Source organism: Chinchilla lanigera, unplaced genomic scaffold, assembly GCF_000276665.1.
Source record: "Chinchilla lanigera isolate Chin_1 unplaced genomic scaffold, ChiLan1.0 scaffold00074, whole genome shotgun sequence".
NCBI lineage: Eukaryota > Metazoa > Chordata > Mammalia > Rodentia > Chinchillidae > Chinchilla > Chinchilla lanigera.
Window position 1 is genome coordinate 6552132 of NW_004955475.1, and position 24359 is coordinate 6576490.

Here is a 24359-nt window from a genome sequence, read left to right on the forward strand (position 1 = left end):
GTGCTCACACCCTAATAATTCCTCTGAATCTTCCAACGTGATACTGAAGCTAACATGGACTAAGGACTTAATTCCACCTGGTTGCAGATATTCCTCCAGAGTCTGATCTAGTCTGAGTTCTTGGGTTAAGATCTCTTACTGTTGTCCTCCCTGGGTGTGATGGCGGAATCAGAAATGGGAATACCAGGTAAAACTGAGCACAAAATTGGTGTCAGGAATTAGGATGAGAAAAGATTCCATGGTTAATATAAATATTAAAGAAAAAGTTAAAAAGAGGGGAAGATGGAAAAATTAATGAAGGGTAAGAAGTAAGCAAAAGGAGCAGGGGTTGTAGCTTAGCCTAACAGCACCTGCCTGGATAGCACGAGGCCTATTTTAAATTCCTGGTGCTAAAAAAGAAAAAAGGGAAAGAAAAAGAAATAGGAGAAAGAAGGCAGGTGAAAACACATGTATAAAAGTAGAAGGAATTTTAAAAAGACAAGAGAGAATTCCCTTATCCTCTATAAGCTATATGAGAAGAAAAAGGCAAGACGAAGGAAAACACACATGTACACACACACACACACACACTCATTAGTGAACAAAGGGGAACATGACGGAATTAAAATGGGGTTAAAACTCTTTTTTTTTTTTTAATCAAACTCAGGACCTTGCCGCTTGCCAGAAATGTGTTTATGCCATTATGTGGTATCCCTGGCCTAAAACAAACAAAAGAAAAACAGCAATAAAAGGTTTTCTAGTTTTAACATGTAGTTTTTTTCCCCACAGTTTAGGATTAAGGAGCAGAGCTTAAGCCAAGACATGTCTCTGCTCATGCTGGAAGTTTAATGTGCCAGTCTACTCCCAGAATGATGCTGGACAGAGACATCTGCATAAAGTGGGAAAGGGGTGCACGTATGACCTACAAATCCTATGTAACTCAGACTAAACCTGGCCACTGACTGAATAAGCTGGGTGCATCTTCACCAGCTGCAGCCTCTCAGTGGGACTCTTCATACTGTTCTCCAACCACAGCTGTTTCCCATTGCTGTCCTTCCCTCATCTATTCTGGAAACTGCAAAGTGTGGAGCATAGCTCGGAGCCCGGGGCTGCTCTGGGTCCCAGGTTCAAACATCAAGCCTTCCCTTGAAATTGTATCCCTGACAGCTCTCTGAATTCACAGTTGTGGTGGTGGGTGCTGGACTAAAGTCACTTGCGAACTCTTGACTGTGGAAGGCAACGTTAAAAGTTCTAGCCCACATTTTCCTTCCAGGTTCCAACTATTGCTCATTCCCTCAGTCTCAATATGTTTCTCTGTGAAGGAAAATATTTTGGTTTCACTTTGTCTCATTCATGGCAATGCACCATGCATTGCCTAAAATTTTGCCCTCACTTGCACATCATTTGCAGAGGGCCCTCTCTCTCCTTTGTGATATGTTCTATTTCATCAGTACCCTTTAACCCATTTTTCTTGTCAGTTTCCTCCTGTTTCCCAGGTCACCTCTTCTCACCTTGATTCCTCTCTAAACTACTGTTTTCCAAATTCTAGACACTTTGTCCTGGAAAATCTGAGTTGCTGACACCGACTGCTCTGCCATATGTTTCTTTCACATAAAACATTTTTAAATCATTTATCTGATTATATGCTTATAGGCTGCATTTATGTTTTGTTACTATGAATTGTGCTGCTATAAACATATGTATGCATGTATAAGTATAAAATTATATTTAGTTATTTGTGAAGAAACCCAGAAGAGGTATAGATGAGTTGAATGAGCTTTCTAGCTTTAGTTTTTTGAATAGTCTCAATACTTATTTCCACAGTAGTTGTACTAATTTACTTTGCAAGCAACAGTGCAGAGGGTTTCTTTTTCCTGGCAACCTTGTCAGCATTTACTGTTTTTGAGTATTTGATGACAGCCGTTTCTTACTGGAATAATTTGGAATCCTAGACAACAAGGCCAACACTACCAAAGACCACAAAGCAAACAATATCTCTCACTGGAAAAGTAGTGAAAATAAGAGGAGTAAATAAAGGAAACATCACTAGAAATACAACACAATTACAAGATTCAATACTTTTCAATAATAGCACTCCATGTCAATTGTCTTGAGTACCAAATTTAAAGACACTGACTGGCTACTCTTCAGAGGAGGCCTTTATATTTAAATGGTTATAACTAGAGACCATACTCATAAGTGAAATAAATCAAACATACATGTGCAAGCACCGCATTGTGTCACTAGTGTAAAACTTGAAAGAGTTAATTTAAACTCAGAGGTATGATAGACACTGTGAAATGATAGGAAACCACTGAAGAGTAAAGGGCTTCTGGGATGTGGGAAAAGAGAAGGGAAAGAAGGAGAAATTTTGTATGTATGTATATACAGGATAGTTAACGTGGTTGTTCTTCTGTCTTCTATTTCTATGCTGAAAGAAACTGTCAATGAGTCTTTGTTTGAACAGTATTGCATGTCTATATCTGTTTTCATGAGAAGCCACTTTGAAGATATCAATATGTAATACAACCACCATTGTTAATTCCCTACCACTTTGTTTGTAACTCTGTATTGTCTGTATTGTGCTTGTGATATGTTGTAAAATGTTGTATGTCTGTTAATGTTTCCCTCCTTTTATCTTTAAAATAAAAAATAAAAGAAATCAGCCAATAAAAAATACTGAAGAGGCTGTGGGGAAAAAGAAACCTTTGTCCACTGCTGGTGGGAATGTAGATTGGTGAAACCACTGTGGAAATCATTGTGGAGATTCCTCACAAAACTAGGGCTAGAAGTCTCACTTAACCCAGCTATTCCCCTTCTGGGTATCTTCCCAGAAGAATTAAAAACATCATACCACAGAGATATATGTGCACCCACTTTTTTAGCAGCACAATTTTTATAGCTAAATCTTGGAAACAACCCAGATGCCCATCCACCGAGGAATGGATAAAGAAGTTTTGGTATTTCTATACAATGCAGTATTACTCAACTATAAAAAAGATAAACTTGAGGCTTTTATAGGTAAATGGATGCAATTAAAGAGCATTATCATAAATGAAATAAATCAGACCCACATGTGTAAACATCGTATTGTTTCCCTAATGTAAGAACATGAAAGAATAAATAACCACAAAACGTACAATAGATATTATGAAAGGGAAAATAATTGCTCAAAGGAAGAGACAACTGGGTGAGGGAAAGGAGAAAAACAGTAAAAGAAGGAAGGGAAAAAAACATATATGTATACAGAAGGATAGCTAGGATAACTGTACTCCTGATGGTTTATTGAAAGGAACAGTTAACACTTTTTATGACATATTGCATGCTTATATCTGGTAATCTGAACAACTAATTTGAAGACAACAATATGCAATATAACAACCATTGTTGAATTCCAATCATCTTGTTTGCTGAAACTCTATCATTTGTAACTTTTGTTTTGTTTTGTTTTCTTTACTGGTTTGATCAATATTGCCTTATTACAGCTGGTAATCTGACCAAATTCATTGAAGTTAAAAATATGTAACTTAACAACTACTGCTAATTCCTATCATTTTGTTCTGAAACCCTGTATCATTCTAACATTTTTTGCTTTGTTTTCTTTTTGTCTATGTTGTTGGCACTTTGCTGTTATACTTTTTCAAATTCTCTTTAAAACACATAAATAATTAATCTTTTAAATGTCATCCATGCTTCAACAAAAGTAATACTGCTTTTATTTTAACCAAGAAATTTCCATCTCTTTTGACAGTTGAAAGTATGTTCACTCCCCAAATTAAAAATAAATATTACTAATACTTTCAGCAGTCTTCCTTCCTTTCTTCCTCATTTGTTCCTTCCTTCCTTGACTCCTTCCTTCCTTTGTGTTTCCTTCTTTTTTCTACTTACTTCCTTTCTGCTTTTGCCAGCAGCACTGAGGAACACACTCAGGTACTTTAGGCAATTCAAGTGTTCTAACACTGGGCTGTATCTACAGCACTTTCCCTGTCCCACTTCACGTTTCTGATAGCAATGCATTGCTCGGAATGTTGTACAAAAGGAAATATAAATGCATCATGTTCATAGGTTTTGTTTTGGCTGTATATACTACAGAAAATTTAATAGCAAATAGTGAGATCTTTTGCAAATGAAAGTATACTCAGAGATGGAAGGAGGGAGGAGAGAGAAAAGGGTAAGGTAATAAAAAAGAATTATGACGTGTTATGTACATGTACCAACTCTCCACAAGGAATGTAATTATTATGTACTACAACATATAGTAATCAATATAAAATTTGAAAATGTAGTTAAAAACAAACAACCTTGTCTCTTATGGGAAAGAAGTAAGGCAGCTGCTAGTTCCACAATGTCACTCTGTCATCAGACAGTCAGGATTCTCTCTCTCTCTCTCTCTCTCTCTCTCTCTCTCTCTCTCTCTCTCTTTCTCTCTCTCTCTATCTCCCTGTCTCTCTCTTGAAAATTTCATACCATCCAAGATGACTGTTGGCTCTCTAGCTATAATTTTCTTATCCCAAACTGTAAATAAAAGAAACTTAGTAGAAAAGAAAATAGTAGAAAAAAGAAAAAAGTAGAATTATGAGTCTGTTCCTTATAAGAACATTTACATGGTTTTTACTCAAAATTTTGTTTACCTCTCATTGGCTAGAACTTAATTAACTGGAAGATTTTAGCTGTGAGAAGAGTCTGGAAATTTTAGGTATAAACTCAACCTGATATTGAGAAAGAAAGTAAAAGTGGATATTGAGAGTTTTCAATTCTCTCAAAATACTGTTAGAGTGGATGAGAGTTGCTGGAGATGGAAATATCATAAATACACTTTGAGTAAAGTAGTATAGAATTGCTTTTCACTATTATAAATAAATATTTGAAAACATGTCACCACCCAAAATCATACTTTTCTGTGGGTATTTACAGATTGGATAACTTTTAACCTGGGGAACCTGCATGTTCAAATTTATCCACTGTTATGCCTAAGTGATACTTCATTGTGTATGTATATTGCTTTTCATCCACTAATTTTTTGATGGGCATATAACCTGCTATGACTTAGATGATGTGAGTTGTGCTGATACACGCATGTGTAGGCATGTGTTCGTGTAGTAGAATGTACCTTTTGATAAAGATTTATTTAGTCTTATTTTTCATTTTTAAATCACAATAAAACTCAATTAAAGAACTTGTTTTTGCTTTTAATGTTTCATTTGGTTTGCTATATTTGTATTATAAGGTGATCTTTTCTTTGGCATTTGATGTTTTATTTCTAGTTACTTGGAAATTTCATATTCAGTCTTTATTTTTCTACAGCTATAATTTTACATAATATATAAAACTATTTTATTGATTTAGCAACTGTAGATAATGTGTCTTGATCATTCTCATTTAAATTAGTTTATCAACACATCTCTTACTTTATTTCTGCTCATTTTCAACTTTATTATTACTTTTGCTTATTATGATGACTACTTTAGGAAGTGTGTGCAGATTCCCTGTATACACTTTGTAGATTCAATGTATACATAGTGGAATAGCACTCAGCCATAAAAGTGGATAAATTTGAACCCTTTGTAGGAAAATGAATGGATCTTGATACCATAATGCTAACTGAAACATTAGATATAGAAATTAAATGCTATATAGTGCCTCTAATATGAGACTCAAAATATAAACAATTTAAATAGCAAAACAGGGAATCATATTAAGAAACGAGGAGACAGATGTTTTAGAGATGGAAAAGGCATCTGTAAAAGGAGGGACAAGGGAGGAGAAGGAGGCAGGTGGAGTAAGAATGACCAAGATGCAATATGCATATGTTTCAAATTCCCTAGCTGCATGTAAACGTCATGTATCACAAATAAGTACTAATAAAAAAAAGAGAAAAAATGGCATACAGTAGCCCATAGATATATGAATAATTCTCAATATCACTTATCATCAATGAAAGGCAAATCAACAATACAATGAGATAGCATTTACCTCATTAACAATGGCTATTATCAAAGGCTAAAGGTACTAGATGTTGAGAATGTAAAGAACATGGAAGACTTCCAAACTTTTGAGGGGACAGTATATTAGTATAGCCATTATGGAAAATAGTGTGAAGATTCATCATAAAACTAAATAGAAGTACCCCAAGATACAGCATGCCCACTACTGTGTACATATCAAAGAAAAATAAAACCGGTTTTATTCACAACACTCAAGCAATGCAAACAACTTAAGTGTACATCACAGATAAATGGATGAGAATATGGTAAATGTATATTTTGAAAAGCTATTCACATACAAAAGTGAATGAATTCTTGTCATTTGTGACAATATGGATGGAACTGGAGATCATTATGTTATATAAAATAGGTCTAGTACAGAATAACAAATATTGCAAGGTATTGCTCACATGTGAAACCTAAAGAGTTTATCTCATATAAGCATAACAGAATGGTGGTTACCAGAGGCTGGAGAGATTAAGGGGAAGGAAAGAGTGGAGAAAGGTTGTTCAATAGGTACTAAGTTACAGCTAAATAGAACCAAGAAGTTCTACTATGTTTCTAAACATTAAAGTTGAGTATAGGTAATGATAATGTACTGTATCTTTCAAAAAGCTAGGAGAAAGTATAATGAATGTTCTCATTCTACAGAAATGATTGCTATTTGAGAAGACATATAGTTTATCTTGATTTAAACACTACAAGACATATGAATATAACTCATTACTCAATATATAAATACAATTATCCATCATACAGTAACCTATAAATATGTACAATTTCGTACTTTATATATCTGTTAAAATGAATATAAATATATTAAATAGAAAACCAAAATATAACTATTGAAATAATACTAAAATATGTTCTATAAAACATATGGAAAAATCCACATAAGAGAATGACTATTATGACATAATTTTAGTTTGCATTATATTTATGAAAAACATAAAAGGTAAAAAGCAAAATATTAAAGTAAAAGAAAGGATAATGCCATTTCTAAAAACATGGCTGACATTGTGTTATAAATATCAAGCTAGTTTGAATTGAAGATAAAAAATTATTAAAGACGCAAAAGGGAAAGTTTATGGTAACAAAACTAATATCCACAGTATATCTATCACGAATTTGTGTGTATTATATCCTAACATATAAACTATGAACCTTTGAAAATCCAGAGACAAGTTGGCAGAAGTTTTAAGTAGTATGAGAATTTAAATACCTTGTTTGGTCTATGATCAGGCACGTAAACTAAAGAGAATCAACAAACCCTGAAAAGTCCTAAAAAATTATCAGTGCACTTTACTTAATGAAGATGTACACAGCACATTACAATGAGTACAAAAATATATCATCTGTAGATTCTATGGAGTAATTACAAAGTTGGCTATGTATTAGGTCACAATGAAAATAGTGTTTTGTACAGATGATGTTCTCTAATCAAAATGCAAGCTAAAATTATTTTAAATAGAACAAAACAGAGAAATAAGACAAACCTGTGTGTATTTTCATATAATAAGACAAATGTGTGTGTGTGTGTGTGTGTGTGTGTGTGTGTGTGTGTGTGTGTGAGACAGGGAGGGAAAGAGATGGAGACAGACGGAGAGAGAGAGAGAGAGAGAACATTACTAATCCAAACCTTGCGAATGCTAGGCAAACATTGTACCACTGAGCTATATCCAAGTCACTTGAAAACTGATACTTGAAAAGTGTAGTTAAATGTATGCTTTCTAAATCAATATCAGAAAATAAAAGCAAAATTTGAAAAGCAAGGCTAGAATTAGCTAAAGTTTACATATAAAATACTTCTACATGAATACTATGAAAATTCTCTGCCAATTAATTTGATAATCATGAAGGACTTGATGAGTTCCTTCTATGAAAATATAAGTTAAGCAAGCAGTAAGTGATGGCTCAGAGCAGGCCCCCAGCAAGCAGTGCACAGTGGACCAAAGTGATAGTGGGACACTGTATCATATGAAGCCAGACAAAGCCAGCAGTTGAGTGGTCTGTGGTGGGACAGCTTCCTGAAAGATCCCACAAAAGGAGCAGTTGGAGACTGAGACCTGACCTGGACTGGCAGAGTCTTGTGTAGATAGTGGCAGCAGTGAGAACATGAGACACTATCTCAAGCCACTCACTCATAAATTGTTGAGTAAACCAGAGTGGTAGTGCCCCACACCCAATCCCATGGAGTAGCAACTAGAGGGCATGACCACTATTTTATCTTCAAAGTGCTCATATTCTAGCAGCAGAACAGCCCTGGGATCACTTCAGAGCCAGTGTCCAGGAAGGAATAAGGGAAGAACTGTCCAGTTACAATAGACAGTCTGTAGTTGGACAGCAGAGAAGTAGGAGCTGGAACCTAGACTCCAATTCAGCAAACACCAAATAATAGCCCTTAGCTCTAGATGCAAAGGACTGGAAAGAAACCCTTGGCCTGCAGCAGGACAAGGGTACAACCTCCCCAAACTTAGTCCAAAGCCACCACCAGCTAAGAGGCCCTGGATGGTGTCAGTATGAAGGAATCCCTTATCCTCAGCCCCATGATCTGCTGCACAAGCAGGCAACCAGTCTTGGATTGGACAAGGGCACCACCACTTGCCTAGCATCCTGCAATCAAATGGCCTTGGCTAGCTGTAGACAAGGGCATCCCTTTGCCTTACTACAAACTCATGTAGCAGCAATCAGTGACATGGCCAAGATCAGCCTCACACTCAACAGTAATACTATTGCAGGCCTGCTGGAAATATTCAGACTAGATTCCCACTCTGACTAGGGAACTAAAACTAAACTGGAGACATCAGAGGAATTTTTTAAATTTTCTGTTTATATTTTTTAATTTTGGGGGGTGTATAGATTTTGACTTTTATTGTTTGGTTTGTTTTTTCCATCGTGTTTCTCTCAATCCTTACCAATCTTTTGGTATTTTCTGAAATTTACAGATGAATTAACACAGTCTCTAGTCTTTTAGTTTTGCCTTGAAATTCTTTTGCTTTCTCCTTCATTCTTTCTTTCTTGCCCTACTTTCAACTTCCCAAAATTTTGGTGATCATCCTTAGTCCTTCAGCCTTGCTTCTACTATATTTCTCTTCAACTATTCCTTTGTTTGGTCTCTGATTCCTCTTATATTTCCCTATTACACAGAATAATATCACTCTATCAAGGGGAAATCCACTGCAGTGAAATTCTTGGTCTATGTTGAAGGTTGTTATACAAGTATAGATCTTGCTTCTATGGTTAGAGACATCAAATTAATAGTTACCACAGATTAGTGGTTTCTAAGCTATGCTTGATGATACTGTTATTATTAATTGTACTTCTTTAGCCAAGATGACATACTTGTTATAAACATTTGCTCACTTGTATGAAAACACAGTGATAATCTTAGCTCACAATCATCCCCACAGCCCAAAGTGGAAAAAGTGAGTGCTGAGCCAAATAGGTAGAAACATTTCATTCCTAGTAACTGGGAAGATAGAATACCAGAACAGACACAAAGACGAAAAGCCAGCTACAGCTGGAAGACATCTTGGAGGAACAGACATTTTCTAGGTGTGTTAGTAACATGTATCTCTTTGCTGAGACAAAATACCCGAAACCCAAGGTTAAAGGAAGAAAGGTTTATTTAGCTCAGAGTTTGTAGAGATTTCAATCCATCATCAGCTTTCTCTAAGAGAGGGTGATATAGTAAAAGACAACAATTCACAGCAGCAGAAGACAGCAAAAGCAAAAAGGGCAAAAGGAAGGAGCAAGCCTCTTTTCTTCCCTTATATTGTATGTAGTCTAGTCACTCTAGGCTGGGAGTAGCACTCATCCCCCCAACTCCAGCACTAAACAACGAATCAATCAGAAGCACTAGATTCAGCATGTGAAAAGCACACCCCTCATGATCACATGAGACTTGCAGGGCATTCAGGCCCAAACCATAACACTAGGGAAGCTTCAATACCAGTGATAAAGCTACCTAACATCAGAAAAATACACACAAGGGGCATTCCCTTACCTTACTACAAACTCATGTAGCAGGAGTCAGTGACATGGCCAAGATCAGCCTCACACTCAACAGTAATACTATTGCAGGCCTGCCGGAAATATTCAGACTAGATTCCCACTCTGACTAGGGAACTAAAACTAAACTGGAGGCATCAGAAGGCCACAGCACTAAAGAAGCTTCAATCCCAGTAATAAAGCTACCTACCACAAGAAAAATACACACAACAATACAGAAAACAAATAAAAATTTTAAAAAACAGAAAATGATAGGTCACACAAGCAAAATGCAATCCCAGACTTCCAGGCAACCAAAGACAAGTCCAAGGGACAGCAATATAGAGGCATTCAGAATCAATCCCCCTGAATCCAATAAAATGACAGTATATATATGACATTATAGAGGATATAAAAACAGAAATAATTTCACAGATAAAAAGAAAGAGAAGATGATCATAGCAAAGGACTTGTTTAGCAAGTGTAGGCTACACAGTTTGAAAGGAGCATGGAAAAATAGAGGAAACCATGAATGCCCAACATAGGAAAGAAATAGAATTCATGAAACAGATTCAAATAGATATCCAGGAAAGTAAAAATTCCATTTAAAGTTTGCAAAATCAAATTAAAAGAAGAAAAGGTAGGGTATCAGACCTAGAAGACAGGGTCATACTTAACCACCACAACTAGAAAGATCTCTTAAAAATGGCAAGCGACCATGAAAAGACAATACAACAACTGCAAAAATGATGCAAGAAAAAACAACATAAGACTGACTGGAGTCAATGAAAAAATTCAGGACTCATCAAAGTGATATAAAAAAGTGCTCAGAGAAGTAATACCAGAAAACTTCCAGACATGGAAAAAGAATTTGACATATAAATAAGGGAAGCATACAGAACTCCAATTAGTCATGCATAAAATAAATCTACACCAAGGCATATGATAATTAAGATCAGAATTTCAGCACAAGAACAGAATATTAAAAGCTATAAGAGGAAAGAAACAAATCGCCTATAAATGAAAGCCCATCAGAATCACAGGAGACTTCTCAACACAAACTCATAAGTCAAGAAGAGCTTGGACTGAAGTATTTCAAAATCTTAAAGAGCACAACATTTAACAAGATTAAGTAGCCTGCAAAATTCTCTTTCAGAACTAATGGATATGGTTTTTTTGGATTGGTTTTGGTTGTTTTTTGTTTGTTTGTTTTTCTTCCGGTACCAGGAATCAAACTCATGACCTTGCACTTGCCAGGCAGGTGCTGTGCCACTGAGCTAAATACTCAGCGCTAGAACTAATAGATAAATAAAATACTTCCATGGAAAACAACAACTGGAGAAATTCTTGACCACTAAACCAGCTCTGGGAAAATTCTGAAAAAAGTTGTAGAAAGAGCAAACAAACTTCACAACTACAAGAGTACTCACAGCAACAAGCAACAAAAGGGGAAAGACAGGAAACCATCAAAAAGAAAATTATGTTGCAAAGACATGTCAATACATCTCAGTTATAATTGTCAATGTAAATTGCTTCAATTCACACATCAAAAGAAATAGATAGGCATAATGGATCAAGAAATAAGATCAATTAATATGGTGTATTCAGGAAACATACTGACCTGGAAAATATTCATAGACTTAAAGTCAAAGGATGGAAAACCATACTTCATGCACAGAAACTCAAAAAAAAGCATAGGTAGTTATTATATTCACAGACAATGGGAACTTCAAGCCAAGACTGATCCAAACATATAAATAAGGACAGAAAATACTTGTTAAAGGAAAACTTGGAAGAGAAGAGATAACAATCATAAATATATATGCAACTAATACAGAGGCACTTACCTATATAAAACAAATATTAATGGACAAGAAAAATCAAATAAGCAGTAACACAATTATAATGGGGTAACTTTATATTCAATTGTCACAAATATACAACTAGACAAAATCAACAAAAAGTGTCAGAACTAAACCAGCCCTATGAACAAATGGATTTAGTAGATGTCTACAGAGTGTTGCACACCACAATATTAGAATAAACAATCTTCTCAGAGAACACATGAGATATTCTCTAAAATAAGCCATATAATAACCCATAAAACATTCTTAAGTACATGAAAAAACCTTGAAATTATCCCATGCATATTATCAGACCATAGTGCAACAAAACTGGAACTCAATGGCAAAAGAAACCACAAAGAAACCTCTACAATGAACCACAAAAGAAACCTCTACAAACACATGGAAATTAAATAATACCCTACTGAACAAGCAGTGGGTCACAGATGAACTAAAAGAAGAAAATAAACTATCTATAATTAAACAATAATGCTGATATAACATAATGGAAATTATGGGATGCAATAAAAGCAGACTTAAGAGGAAAATTAATAATGTTGAACTCTCACATCAGGAAAACAGGAAGAGCTCAAATAAACAAACTACTGTTAAACCTTTAACTTCTAAGAAAAGAAGAATAAATCAAGTCCAAAGCTCACAAGGGAAGAAATTATAAAATCAGGGCAGAAATCAACGGAATTGAGACAAAGAAAACAATACAGAAAGTAAATGAATCCAGGAGTTGGTTTTTTAAAATGTTTAGTAAAATTGACAAACCCCTAGTCAACCTTATCCCAAACAAGAAAGTCTTCAGTTCATGCAATTAGGAATGAAAGGAATGAGATCACAATGGTTCCTGTGGAAACCAGAAGATGATCAATAACTATGTTGAGAACCTTTACCTTAATGAGATGGAAAATGCAGAAGAATGAAGAGATTCTTAGATACGTATGAAGTGTCAAATTTAAATGAAAAAGATATAAATATTGTACATAACCCAGTATCAGTCAAGGAGAATGAAACATTAAAAATTTACCAGCATTTGGAGACAGAGACATGAGGATTGCTATGAATTGAAGTCAGCCTGGTCTGTAAAGTGAGTTCAAGTCCAGCCTGAGTTGCATAATGAAACCCTGTCTCAAAAAACAAATAGATCAACAATAAAAACAAGAGCAACAAAAAACAAGAACAACAAAAACAAAGGAACACACACATAAAAACTCACCAACAAAGGAAAGTCCAGGTCCTGACTGACTCACTGCTGAATTCTACAAGAAACTTAGAGACGTTTTAATGCCATTACTTGTCAAACACTTTAATGAAATTGAAAGAGAAGCAATACTCCCAAAGTTATTCCTGGAAGCAAAGATACCAAAATAAGAGAAGACCCTAACCAAAAAGGATAACTTCAGATCAACCTCCATAATGAACACAGATGCAAAAATCCTCAACAAAAACTAGCAAACAGAGTATAGGAAATCTTCAAGAAGATTATACATTTTAGATATGTGGTGATGTTTCAATGCATGCAAATCAAAAAATATAATACATTACATTAAATGAAACAAAAACAAAGTGATATGATTATATCTATAGATATAGAAAAAGAATTTGAAAAAGTCCATCAAAAATTTATGATAAAGCAAACCCTAAACAAAATTGGAATAGAAAATCTTTATCTCAATCTGAGAAAAGCCAACTATCACAAACAAACACTAACATCACTTTAAATGGTCAAAACTTGAAAGTTTTCTCTCTTAAATCGGGATGAAGACAAGATGTCCACCATCACCATTCCTATTCAATATTGCTATGGAAATATTAGCTGGAACAATCTGACAAGAGAGAAAAAATAACTGAAATAAAGATATAAAAGGAAGAATTTAAATTATTTTTATTTGCAGGTGATATGATATTATACATAGAAGACAGAGAAAGACCAACAAAGTACTTTTAGATTTACTAAGAAGATTTGATCAATAGCTGGATACAAAAGCAACACTAAAATATTAAAAACATTCCTGTACACAAATAAAATCTCACTGAGAATGAAATTAGGAAAATTGCACCTTTCACAATAGCATTAACAAGTGAAGTGCTTAGAAGTCAATCTAACAAAGGATGTAAAAGACCTCTACATTGAAAACTACAGTACTGTGAAAACAGAGATGAAAGAGGGCGTCATGGTTACTTTTCTCTTATTCTTGGACAAAATACCTGACACCTAAAATTAAGGAAGGAAAGATTTATTTGGCTCACAGTATCTGGGGTTTTCAGTCTATAATCACCTGATTCAAAGGATTAAGAGGAAAAAGGGGAAAGAGCAAGCCTCTCTTCCTTCCTTATATTGTAAGCAGCGTACTCTCCACCCTAGTGCAGGTGTAGCACTCACACAGTCTCTGTGCCCTTTTCTTGTACAGGATGAGGATGTTTACAAAGTGAGGACTCTAGGCCCCTGCTGAGTTGTTCAGATAAGTTCTAAACTTCTCAATTTGACAAAATGTATCAACCATTACAATCCACCCTTTGTCAACTTGGCAACCAGACAGATTTCTTTAAAACGTTTCCTAGGGGGCTGGGGATTTAGCTCAGCGGCAAAAGCGCCTGCCTGGCAAGCGCAAGGTCGTGAGTTCGGTTCCCGGTACTGGAGAAAAACCAAAAAAAAAAAAGTTTCCTAGATGCAAAGACACACTTGTTCATATTATTTGACAATTTGAACAATATAACACAGGTTTAGCAATCCTTAAGAACCACTACTAAGTCTATTAACATTATATAATATTAGAAACATAATATTTCCCCTTTGACTCCCCCAAAACTTTTGTACATCACTTTATGCAAAAGGCTTTATCCATATCTAGGAGTTGCCAAATTCCTAACAGTTACACCATTGTTGAAAAGTCCAAGTTTCAAGTCTCCTCTAAGATGTAAGGCTACAAGCCCCTATACAATTGAAAAGTTAAACAATTGCAACATTCAATGGCACAAGATAAATATTTTCATTCCAAAAGTTACAAATAGGGGAATACAAAGATTGGAACCAAAGCAAGTCTAAAATCCAGCAGGGCAGCCATCAAGTCTTGTAGTTCCCTGTGCAGCATCCGAGGCAATCTGTTGCAAATTGTTGGCAAATTGTGAGCTCCAAATGGTTTGAGCGACTCCACCTCTATGGCACTTCTGATGGTTATAGCTTCCATGCAGACTGGTCCCCTGCAAAATTACATAGTAAAGCTTCTAAATTTCTCAAGTTGACACAATGTATCAACCATAACAGAAGAGATAATGTTAGAATAATATTAACATGTTAAGTGATCAGAGAGAATACATGGTCCTCTTAGTTAATTTCACAGAGCCATTTGACAAAATCCAATATCCATTCCTGATTTTACACTTTTTAAAATTTCATTTCATTGTAGAATGTGATACATGCATAGTTCTCTAAAATGATAAACAGCTTTTTAAACTAAAGATGAGATTCTGTTTAAGACTGAAAGAAAAGTGCACTTTTATGAAAGATAGTGATGGTAATGAAATTTCTACCCTATGTCTTTCTTAAGAGTATTTTGTAAACATTAGCCAATTATATTTGACAAGAGGAAATTAAAGGCTAATTATTCAAAAAGGAGGCAAAACTTACACTAATTGCAAATTCAGGGTTGTATACTTACAAAACCCACTAAGAAATGAAAAGAAAGCCATAAAAAATTAATTAACCAGTTACATCATTAATATGTAAAGAAATAACAGATTTTTCTAGGAAAGCATAATAGTGAGATTTGGAACAAGAAAAAGAAATTTTTCTTAAGCAGAACAGTAACAAAGATAAAACTTATTGTCACAGATGGGTACAGATAGTGGGAATCTGAGGCTCTGCATTGAGCAGGTACCCACACAGTAGCAGTAGAAAGGAGAAAGGCAATTGTCACTATATGCCTACACAAGTCCTCTGCATCCTTATCAGCTTCATTATGTCTAATCACATTGGGCTGATAGACTGAAATCTCACAGAGGGAGAGTACTCCTTTTGGTTCCGAGTTCTCTTCATGAATTACCTAATTCTACACCAGCATCCAATCAAAGGAGAAGAGTTTCAAGCCCTTGAACAACTAGCAAACACCACTCTTACAAGCCCTGCAAATCCTAGTCTGATACATTATGCTCTGTGCCCAAACATAGCAATTATAACCAAAGAACTTACAGTGAGATTACACTATCTTGTCCAGTGGAAATGAACTCAACATTATATGCATCAAAAAATTACATCCCAAGACACCTCACCAGGAGAGATTTAATACCAAAATGGCCATCAAATTAAGTGAAAATTATATCCATCAAAACAGGCAGACAAATCTCAACAAAGAAACACAATAAATATGAGAATTCAGGCAATTAGACACTTCATACTGTCCATAACTTTCTAGTAGAAGATTCCAAAAATATCAAAGTAGATGGCATGTGATATAGAACTCAAAAAAATTATTTTTTCTTGAGAATACTGATATTGAGCAGAATGCAGGTAAACAGTTGAATGAATAAAGGAATAGAATGAAGTCCATTAAATAAAGGGAAAATGAAAAATGAAAACAAAGCTTGTATTAATTAGGGGGAGAAAAAGTATTGAAGAGACTGCAAAAGAAAGAGAAAAATAATTAAAATATATTGTGTACAGGTAGAAATTCCTTATGAGGAATGCAATAAAATTTTGTGACAAATATTTATTAACAAAAAACTGAATTTAAAAAATAAATTAAGTAAAAGATGTTGAAAAAACATAAATATTGGAAATTTAAAGCTCAATAAGTCAGCTTTTAAAAACTCAGGTGAAAGACTCAGAAACAGACTATATTAATAAAAAAAAACATTAAGACCTTGAAGACAAATTGTTCAAACCTTTACATTTATTTACTTATTTCTTTTTTAGTTTATTAAATTTATTGGTACTCTTTAGGTGTATATATAATGATCACACTCATTATATGGAATTTGTACCAGTACATGATACATGTTGATTTTTGCTCCATTCTCTACCCTCCCTTCAACTCCTCTTCCCCTTCCCATTCACAAAAGATATGTTTCCATTTTTTCCTCCTTTTCGCATGCTTTTCTTATCCCTTCCCTCCTTTCCCCCACACCCTCCCTAGGTCTTCTTCCTATTTGAATATTTTATTTCAATTTCACAATTGAAATTATACATTATACATTTTGTTCCTAATTTACACTTTCATTATCTTACACCAAAGAAATGATATGGTATTTACAAATGTGTATCCATTTTATTTCACTGAAGAGTATCGTCTCAAGGTGCGACTATTCACCTAGAAATGTCACAAGATTACCTGTTTTTTAACTTGATAGTACTCCCTTGTAAGAAAGAAAAAAACCTCCTTTATGCATTAATTAGTTGATAGCCATTTGGGCTGTTTCTAAGACTTAGATACTGAAAACTGTGCCACTATAAACATGGGTGTGCATATATCCCCGTGGTATAATGTTTTTAATTCTTTCAGGAAGATATCAAGAAGAGAAATAGCTGAGAAAAATGGGACCCTTAGTACTAGTTTTTCAAAGAAATTCATTGTAATTTCCACAATGCTTGCACCAATCTACATGCTCAGTAACAATGGAGAAGTGTTCCTTTCTCCCCACTGCCCCACCAGCATTTGTTATTGGCTCATTTCTTGATAATTACCATTATTTCTGGAGTAAAATGGAATATCAGCATTATATTAATTTTCATCTCCCAAATGATCAGTGATTTTGAATTTTTTATGGTATTTATTTTCTGTTTCTACTTCTTCATGTGAGAAGTGTGCATTCATTTCAGACACCCATTTGTTTTTAAATTTGGGAGGTCTGATTTTTTTGAGCTCTTTATATATGTGAGATAGTAGGTTTTTGTACACGGAACAGCTAGAAAAAACTTTTCCCACACAGTGTGCCGTCTCTTCATTATCCTTGGTTTCCCTTGCTATGCAAACCTTCTTAATAAGATGAGATACAACTTTGTAATAGTTCCTGTTTGATTGGGATTTTGTTCATAAAGTCTGCCTACAGTAATATCTAAAGTGTTAAACTAGTGTATCTTCCGGTAGGTTTAGGGTTCCCATTTTAATATTTAGATTTTTGATCTATTTTGGTTTTAGTAGTGCATGGTGAAAGATATTGGTCTAGTTTTATTCTTTGGCATGTGGAAAGCTGGTATTCCAAGCACCACTTATTAAAGAGGCTATCTTTTTTCCAGTGAAGGTGTTTGGCATTTTTGTGAAAGATAAGGTGCCCGTGTATGTCTGGAGTTGTTTCTGCATTTTCTCATCGGTCCCATTCCTCCAAAGGTCTGTTTTGTCTTGCCAATACCATGTTGGTTTTTTTTTAAACAGTAGTTTTGTAATACCGTTTAAAGTCAGGGATTATAATGCCCCCTCCTTTGCCTTTGTTGCCCAGAATTGAGTTTGCTTATTCTAGGTCGCTTCTGATTCCACGTGAATTTTAGGATTGTTTTCTTCAATTCTTTGAGATATGCTGCTGGAATTTTTATCAGAATTGCATTAAATCTGTATAACAATTTTAGAAGTATGGCCCTTTTCAGTATATTGGTTCTTCCTATCCAAGGACAAAGGATATCTTTCCATTTTCTGATATCCTTTTCAATCATAAGTAACTTTTTCATCAGTCTTTTGGAGTACTTTAACTTTCAATGTAAAAGTCTTTTACTTTCTTCCTTATACTGATTCTTAACTATATTATTTTTTGGATTTTAGCATGGATATATTTTTCCCTAATTTCTCTCATCAAGTTTGTTATTCTTGTACAGAAATGCTATTGATTTGTGAGTGTTGACTTTGTATCCAATTACACTTCTGAATTTGATTATTAAATCTAGACTTGTTTTGGTGGAGGTTTTGGGGGTATTCTATGTAGAGTATCGTGTCATCTACAAATAATGGTATTCTAACTTTTTTCTTTCCTATCCATATGTCATTTATTTCTTTCTCTTCTCAAATTACTTTGTCAATTTTTCCAGAGCTATACTGAATAAATGTGGTGACAGTGCATGTTCTCTTATTTTTCCTGATTTTATAGTCAAAAGTTTCATCATTTTTGCCCATTTAGAATGAGGTAAGCTGTCACTTCGTCACAGATGGGTTCTTTCAGATTGAGATAATTCCAATTTTCTATAGGGTTTCTCTCATAAGTGAGTGTTGGACTTAGTCAAGTTCTTTTTCTTAATCTATTGAGATGATCATATTTGTTTTCCTTAAATCTGTTAATGTGTTATATTATATTTAATGATTTGTGTATGTTCAGCCATCCCTGCATCCCTGGGATGAATCCTATTTGGTCATGTGGTATAACCTTCTTTAATATTTGCTGCATTCTGTTTGCCAGTATCATATTAAGACATTTGTATCTATGTTAATTTAGGAGATTGACCTATAGTTGTCTTTTATCTTTGGATCCTTTGCTAGTTTTTGTACCAGGGTAACACTTGCTTCAAGGAGGGAATTTTAATATGATTCTTCCCTTTCAATTTCATTAAAAAATTTTGAGAAGTAAGCCTTAGGGTTTTTCTAAATTTCTTGTAAAATTCAGCAGTGTATCCACCAGGACCTGGGCTTTTATTTGTTGGTATGTTTTCAATTACATTTTCAGTTTCATTGACTGATATTGGTTTGCTTAGTATTGGTATATCTTCTTGATTTAGCTTTGATCACTCACATGTATCTAGGAATCTTTTCATTTTTTCAGCTATCTTTATCTTATCAGAATACAGGTTTTCTAAGTAGGTATTGATGATCTGAATTTCTACAGAATTTTGTGTGGTTTTAATCTTTTGTTTCTTAATTGCATGGATTGGAGTGTATTGTTTTCTTTTTTGATAAGTGTGACTAAGGGCTTGTCAATTTTATTTAATCTCTCAAAGAACTAATTCTTTAATTCACTGATTATTATTATTTTTTTCTTCGTCCCCACTGCATTAATTTCTGGTCTGATCTTCATAATATCCTCCCTCATACAAGCTTTGGGTTTGACTTGTTCTGCTTTGTCTAGAAGCTTGAGGTTCAGTATTAAGTTGTTTATTTGAGATTTCTTGGTTTTCTTTTTTTTTTTTTTTTTTTGTTTTTTGTTGTTGTTGTTTTGTTTTTTTTGTTTTTTGTTTTTTCTCCGGTACCAGGAACCGAACTCACGACCTTGCGCTTGCCAGGCAGGTGCTTTGCTGCTGAGCTAAATCCCCAGCCCCGATTTCTTGGTTTTCTTGATGCAGACATTTACTGCTACAAGTTTCCCAAACAGAACTTCAATTGTGTCCCACAAGTTCCAGTATGTTGCATTGCTATACTTATTTAATTGTAGAAATTGCCTAAAATCTTTTTTAAGTTTATCTGTGACCCATTAGTTGTTCAGAAGTGTGTTATTTCATTTACATGTGTTTATGAAAATTTTTGGTTTCTTTTGTCATTGCTAATATGCCTTGATAATATGCATGGTGTAACTTCTATTCCTCTGTATCTACTTCACCATGTCCTATGGGCTGGTATATGTGTATTTTGGAAAATTTCTCATGCACAGCTGAGAAAAATGTGTTGTGCATTGGGACATTTTGTAGACATCTACTAAGTCCATTTGTTCACAGTTTTGATTCAGTTCTAATATTACATTGTTTATTGTATGTGTAGGTGATTGGTCTATTTGTGACAGTAGTATATTGAGGTCCCCCATCAGTTATATTTGTGCTTATTTAATTTGTCCTGTTAATATTTGTTTTATATAGTTAAGTGCACCTGTTTTTGGTGCATATATATTTATGATTGTCATCTCTTCTTGTTGGATTGTGATCTTCTTTGTCTTTCTTAATGAGTCTTACCATGAAATTCCTTTGTGTTCAAATAGGATATCTATCTCTGCTTTTATTCCAGGTTCATGTCACATAGAGTATTGTTTTCCATACTTTGTCTTTAAATCTTTGAATTTTTTTTTTTAGTTAAATGTGTTCTTCGTATGCAGAATATAGTTGGATTTTGCTTCTTCATCTTCTCTTCCAATCTGCTTCTTTTGATTAGTGAATTGAAACCATTAACTTGGGGCTGGGGATTTAGCTCAGCGGCAAAAGCGCCTGCTTGGCAAGCACAAGGTCGTGAGTTTGGTTCCCGGTACCGGAGAAAAACTAAAAAATAAAAAAATAAAAAAATAAAAGAAACCATTAACTTTGTGGCTATATGTGATATGTATTGACTTATCAATACCATGTTATTTTCCAGTTATTGGCCCCTTTTCCCACCCTGTTTAACTGCTTGTCTTACATGGTGGATTTATCCGGTTGGGGTTAATGGAGTTGTAATCCTTGTTCTTTCTATAATTTCCTTCAGAATATTTTAGAGTGGTCATTTGGTGTTCATGAATTTCCTCAGATGTTCTTTTTCATGGATGTATCTTATTCCTCCATTAATTTTGAAAAATAGCTTTGTGGAGTAAGTCAATCTGAGTTCAAAGTTGTTTTCTTCTATGGATTGACATACTTCACTCCAAGCTTTCCTTGATAAAAGGGTTTGTGTTCAGAAGACTGATGTGATTCTGATGGGCTTTCCTTTATAGATGATTTGTTTCTTTTGTCTAACAGCCTTTAGTAGTCTGTTCTAATTTTCAATTTCTGTGATCATGACTATTATATGCCTTGGTGTAGATTTTTTTTGATCATGGCTAATTGGAATTCTATATATCTCACTAATATAAAATTCTTTCTATCTCCATTGAAAGGGCAACTTGAACCTGCACACACATGCCATCTCACTCCTGGGTGCAGACCTTCCTGGAATTAACATAGCTCTCCTAAATGAACATAATGCCTTATTTGGAGAAGTCCTTCAGTAGTTCCCGCCCTTCTTACAAATTGCTCTCCTTTATTCTGATAACTAAGTAAATACAGACCACCCAGAGAAGATCTCAGCCTTCCCCTTCAGAGAAGCTCACATTCTGTTAGAAGGTTTTGAATCTCCTAGAGCCCTAAATTCATGCCACTTTTATCTTTTAGTTAAGTCTTTGCTGTTTACTCATTTGGGAGATTGCAGGCCTGATTAATCCCTAATAACTAGGGGATGATAATAACCCAGTATAGTACATCAGCATTACAGAAATTATGTGAGGGTATTTTCAAATGAGAAAAAAAAAAAAAGAATGTCTAGTACAATCATGAGAATACAGAAAATAAAACCGCTTACTAGAAATCTAGTTAAATGAGTGGAAAAAGGAAAGAGTCAAACATTATTAGTACCATTAAACATTCAACTGCAAAGATTAATTAGATGAAGAAACAAAAACGATTCAATAATACTTTTATAAAATCATCAAGATGACAGAAAAATTCCACACAATTTAACTGTAGCCCTGAATGTAAGTGATCTTAGTTCTTCATTTGAAAGATGTAGACTCCTCTAATGGATTATAAAACAAGATGCAATAATACAGTAGATTCGAGAAGCTCTCTTTACCAGTAAAGACATACCCAGACTAAAAATGGAATGATTGAAAATTAATTGAAATGGATAAAATGATTTAAAATTATATTACAAGCAAATGAAATATAAAATCAAAATCAGATATTCTTGTAAATAACAAAATTCGCTTTAATATAAAATGAACCTGAAGGAACCAGGGAGGGCACCATACAATGAGCGAAGCAATTGTTCATCAAAAAGATAGAGTGACATTACTCTGGAGATCAAGAGCAGCCCCTTCATTTTGATCAGATTGGTAGGAGGGAAGTATAGACTCAGTGGTGCTGTGGAGACCTCCAACAAGGACAATTCTCCCTACTTTGACCTCTTCCCTCATACTCCTGAGTGTCCTTGTTTCCTGGGCCTCTCATGTCCGGTATCCATATCATAGGGTGAGGTGAGAGCACAGGAAAGGAGGGTGTTACACTGAGTAGCCTCAGTCTCTACCAAGATAATAGAAGTACTGGGAACAACTGACTCCCAGAAACTGCTACACAAGCTGAATACCCTATTGGAAGAAGTGGTGAGTTATCAGCCAAAAGTCTGCAGCTTGAGACTAATTAAATCTGCACATGAAAATAGCTTCGGAATGACTGTAAGACTAAGGGACTTTGAAGTAAAAGATCTTAGAGTAACTCGGTTCTTTGGCTTACATACAGAGACATTTTCTCCAGCTGTGAATTTATGGACAAATTACTCTCTGAAATTAAGGTACAGCCCAATTACCTTGGATGTGTTGGAGTGGGCTGCTTTAATGTGGCTGTAAAATCAAACAAATGTCCCACTGACATCTGACTTAATCCAAAAATTCAGCATAAGTTCACAGTTTCATATTTGATGAAAATGGAAAACATTGTATTGGAGGTTTGTTGGAAAGTCAAGGGGGCCACTGCCTTTCAGTTTCTACAACTATATTTTTTACTTGCTCAAGAGAACTTGTCATTTGAAAGGAAAAATATCCTAAATTTTGAAACACTAGAAGCACGGTGTCATGTCACTGTAAGATTATATTTTTTAAAGCAAAGCCTTCTGTATTGGCCTTATCTATCATTGCATTGGAGATCCAAGTACAGAAGTGGGTAGAGTTAACAGGAGTAGAATGTCTTCAGGAATATTCCAAAACAAATGGCAGGTCTGACCTTCTGGCCAAAGCTTGCATCCAAGTGTTTAACTGAATATTCATCAAACAAGTGTTCCAAACAAATGTTCAGAAGTTGAAATGGATTGTATCTGGATGTACTGCATGGTAACTGAAGCACATTTCCTATAGAAAAGCTCATCTTTCTGCAATTCCTGAAACGGTTCATGAATTGGTAAATTAGATTGTTTTTGTCTATATACAGAAAATTGTATAATTTTCTTCTACAACAGAAGTAATGAAATACTATCTTCAAAATAAACCAAATGGACTTGTAACAGTAAAAGGGAAAAAATGACATCACCAATCTAGTCAGCTAACCTTTGAAGGCATTTATTATATTAAGGTACAACATCATAAGGAAAGGAGTTATCCAATTTCTGATACATCTATATATATCTCTATCTATCTATCTATCTATACACCATTTCCTTAAATTAGCATCTTAGAAAACAACATCCACTTTAATGACCTAAATTTTTAAAGCAACACTAATGTAGCAATTTTTTACTGCATAGTTTGCTATATGTAGTCCCAAGATCTATCTCATTTAAATTTATAACAGGACCCAAAATTTGATACATATGTGAACTAATTTGAAACTGTTAATTAATAAGCAGAATCATTATGAACTTGAATATTATACCTAAAGAGAAAGTAATAAAGAGTAGATGATCTCTTTTGGGTTCTGAAAATTGCCACTATGTCTCAATATATTGTTACTGCAATTGAAATACTAGAAAGTAATTATATTTATAAAAATTATAAATTCAGTTACTGCATATATTTTATATGTTCTTGCTACCTAAATTTATTAACTTATAGTAATGATTTATATTTTCCTATTCAAAACTAAATGTTAATATTCAACATATCTACATATGGTTATAAAATTCAGCTAGTAGTATTCAGAAAAAAATTTTGATAAGTTTTT

At 34.4% G+C, this 24359-nt stretch overlaps 1 pseudogene; it reads left to right on the forward strand.

Moving 5' to 3' along the window:
• Nucleotides 1–159: 159 nt before the first annotated feature.
• LOC102026745 lies at nt 160–23609 on the forward strand (annotated as a pseudogene).
• Nucleotides 23610–24359: the final 750 nt, after the last annotated feature.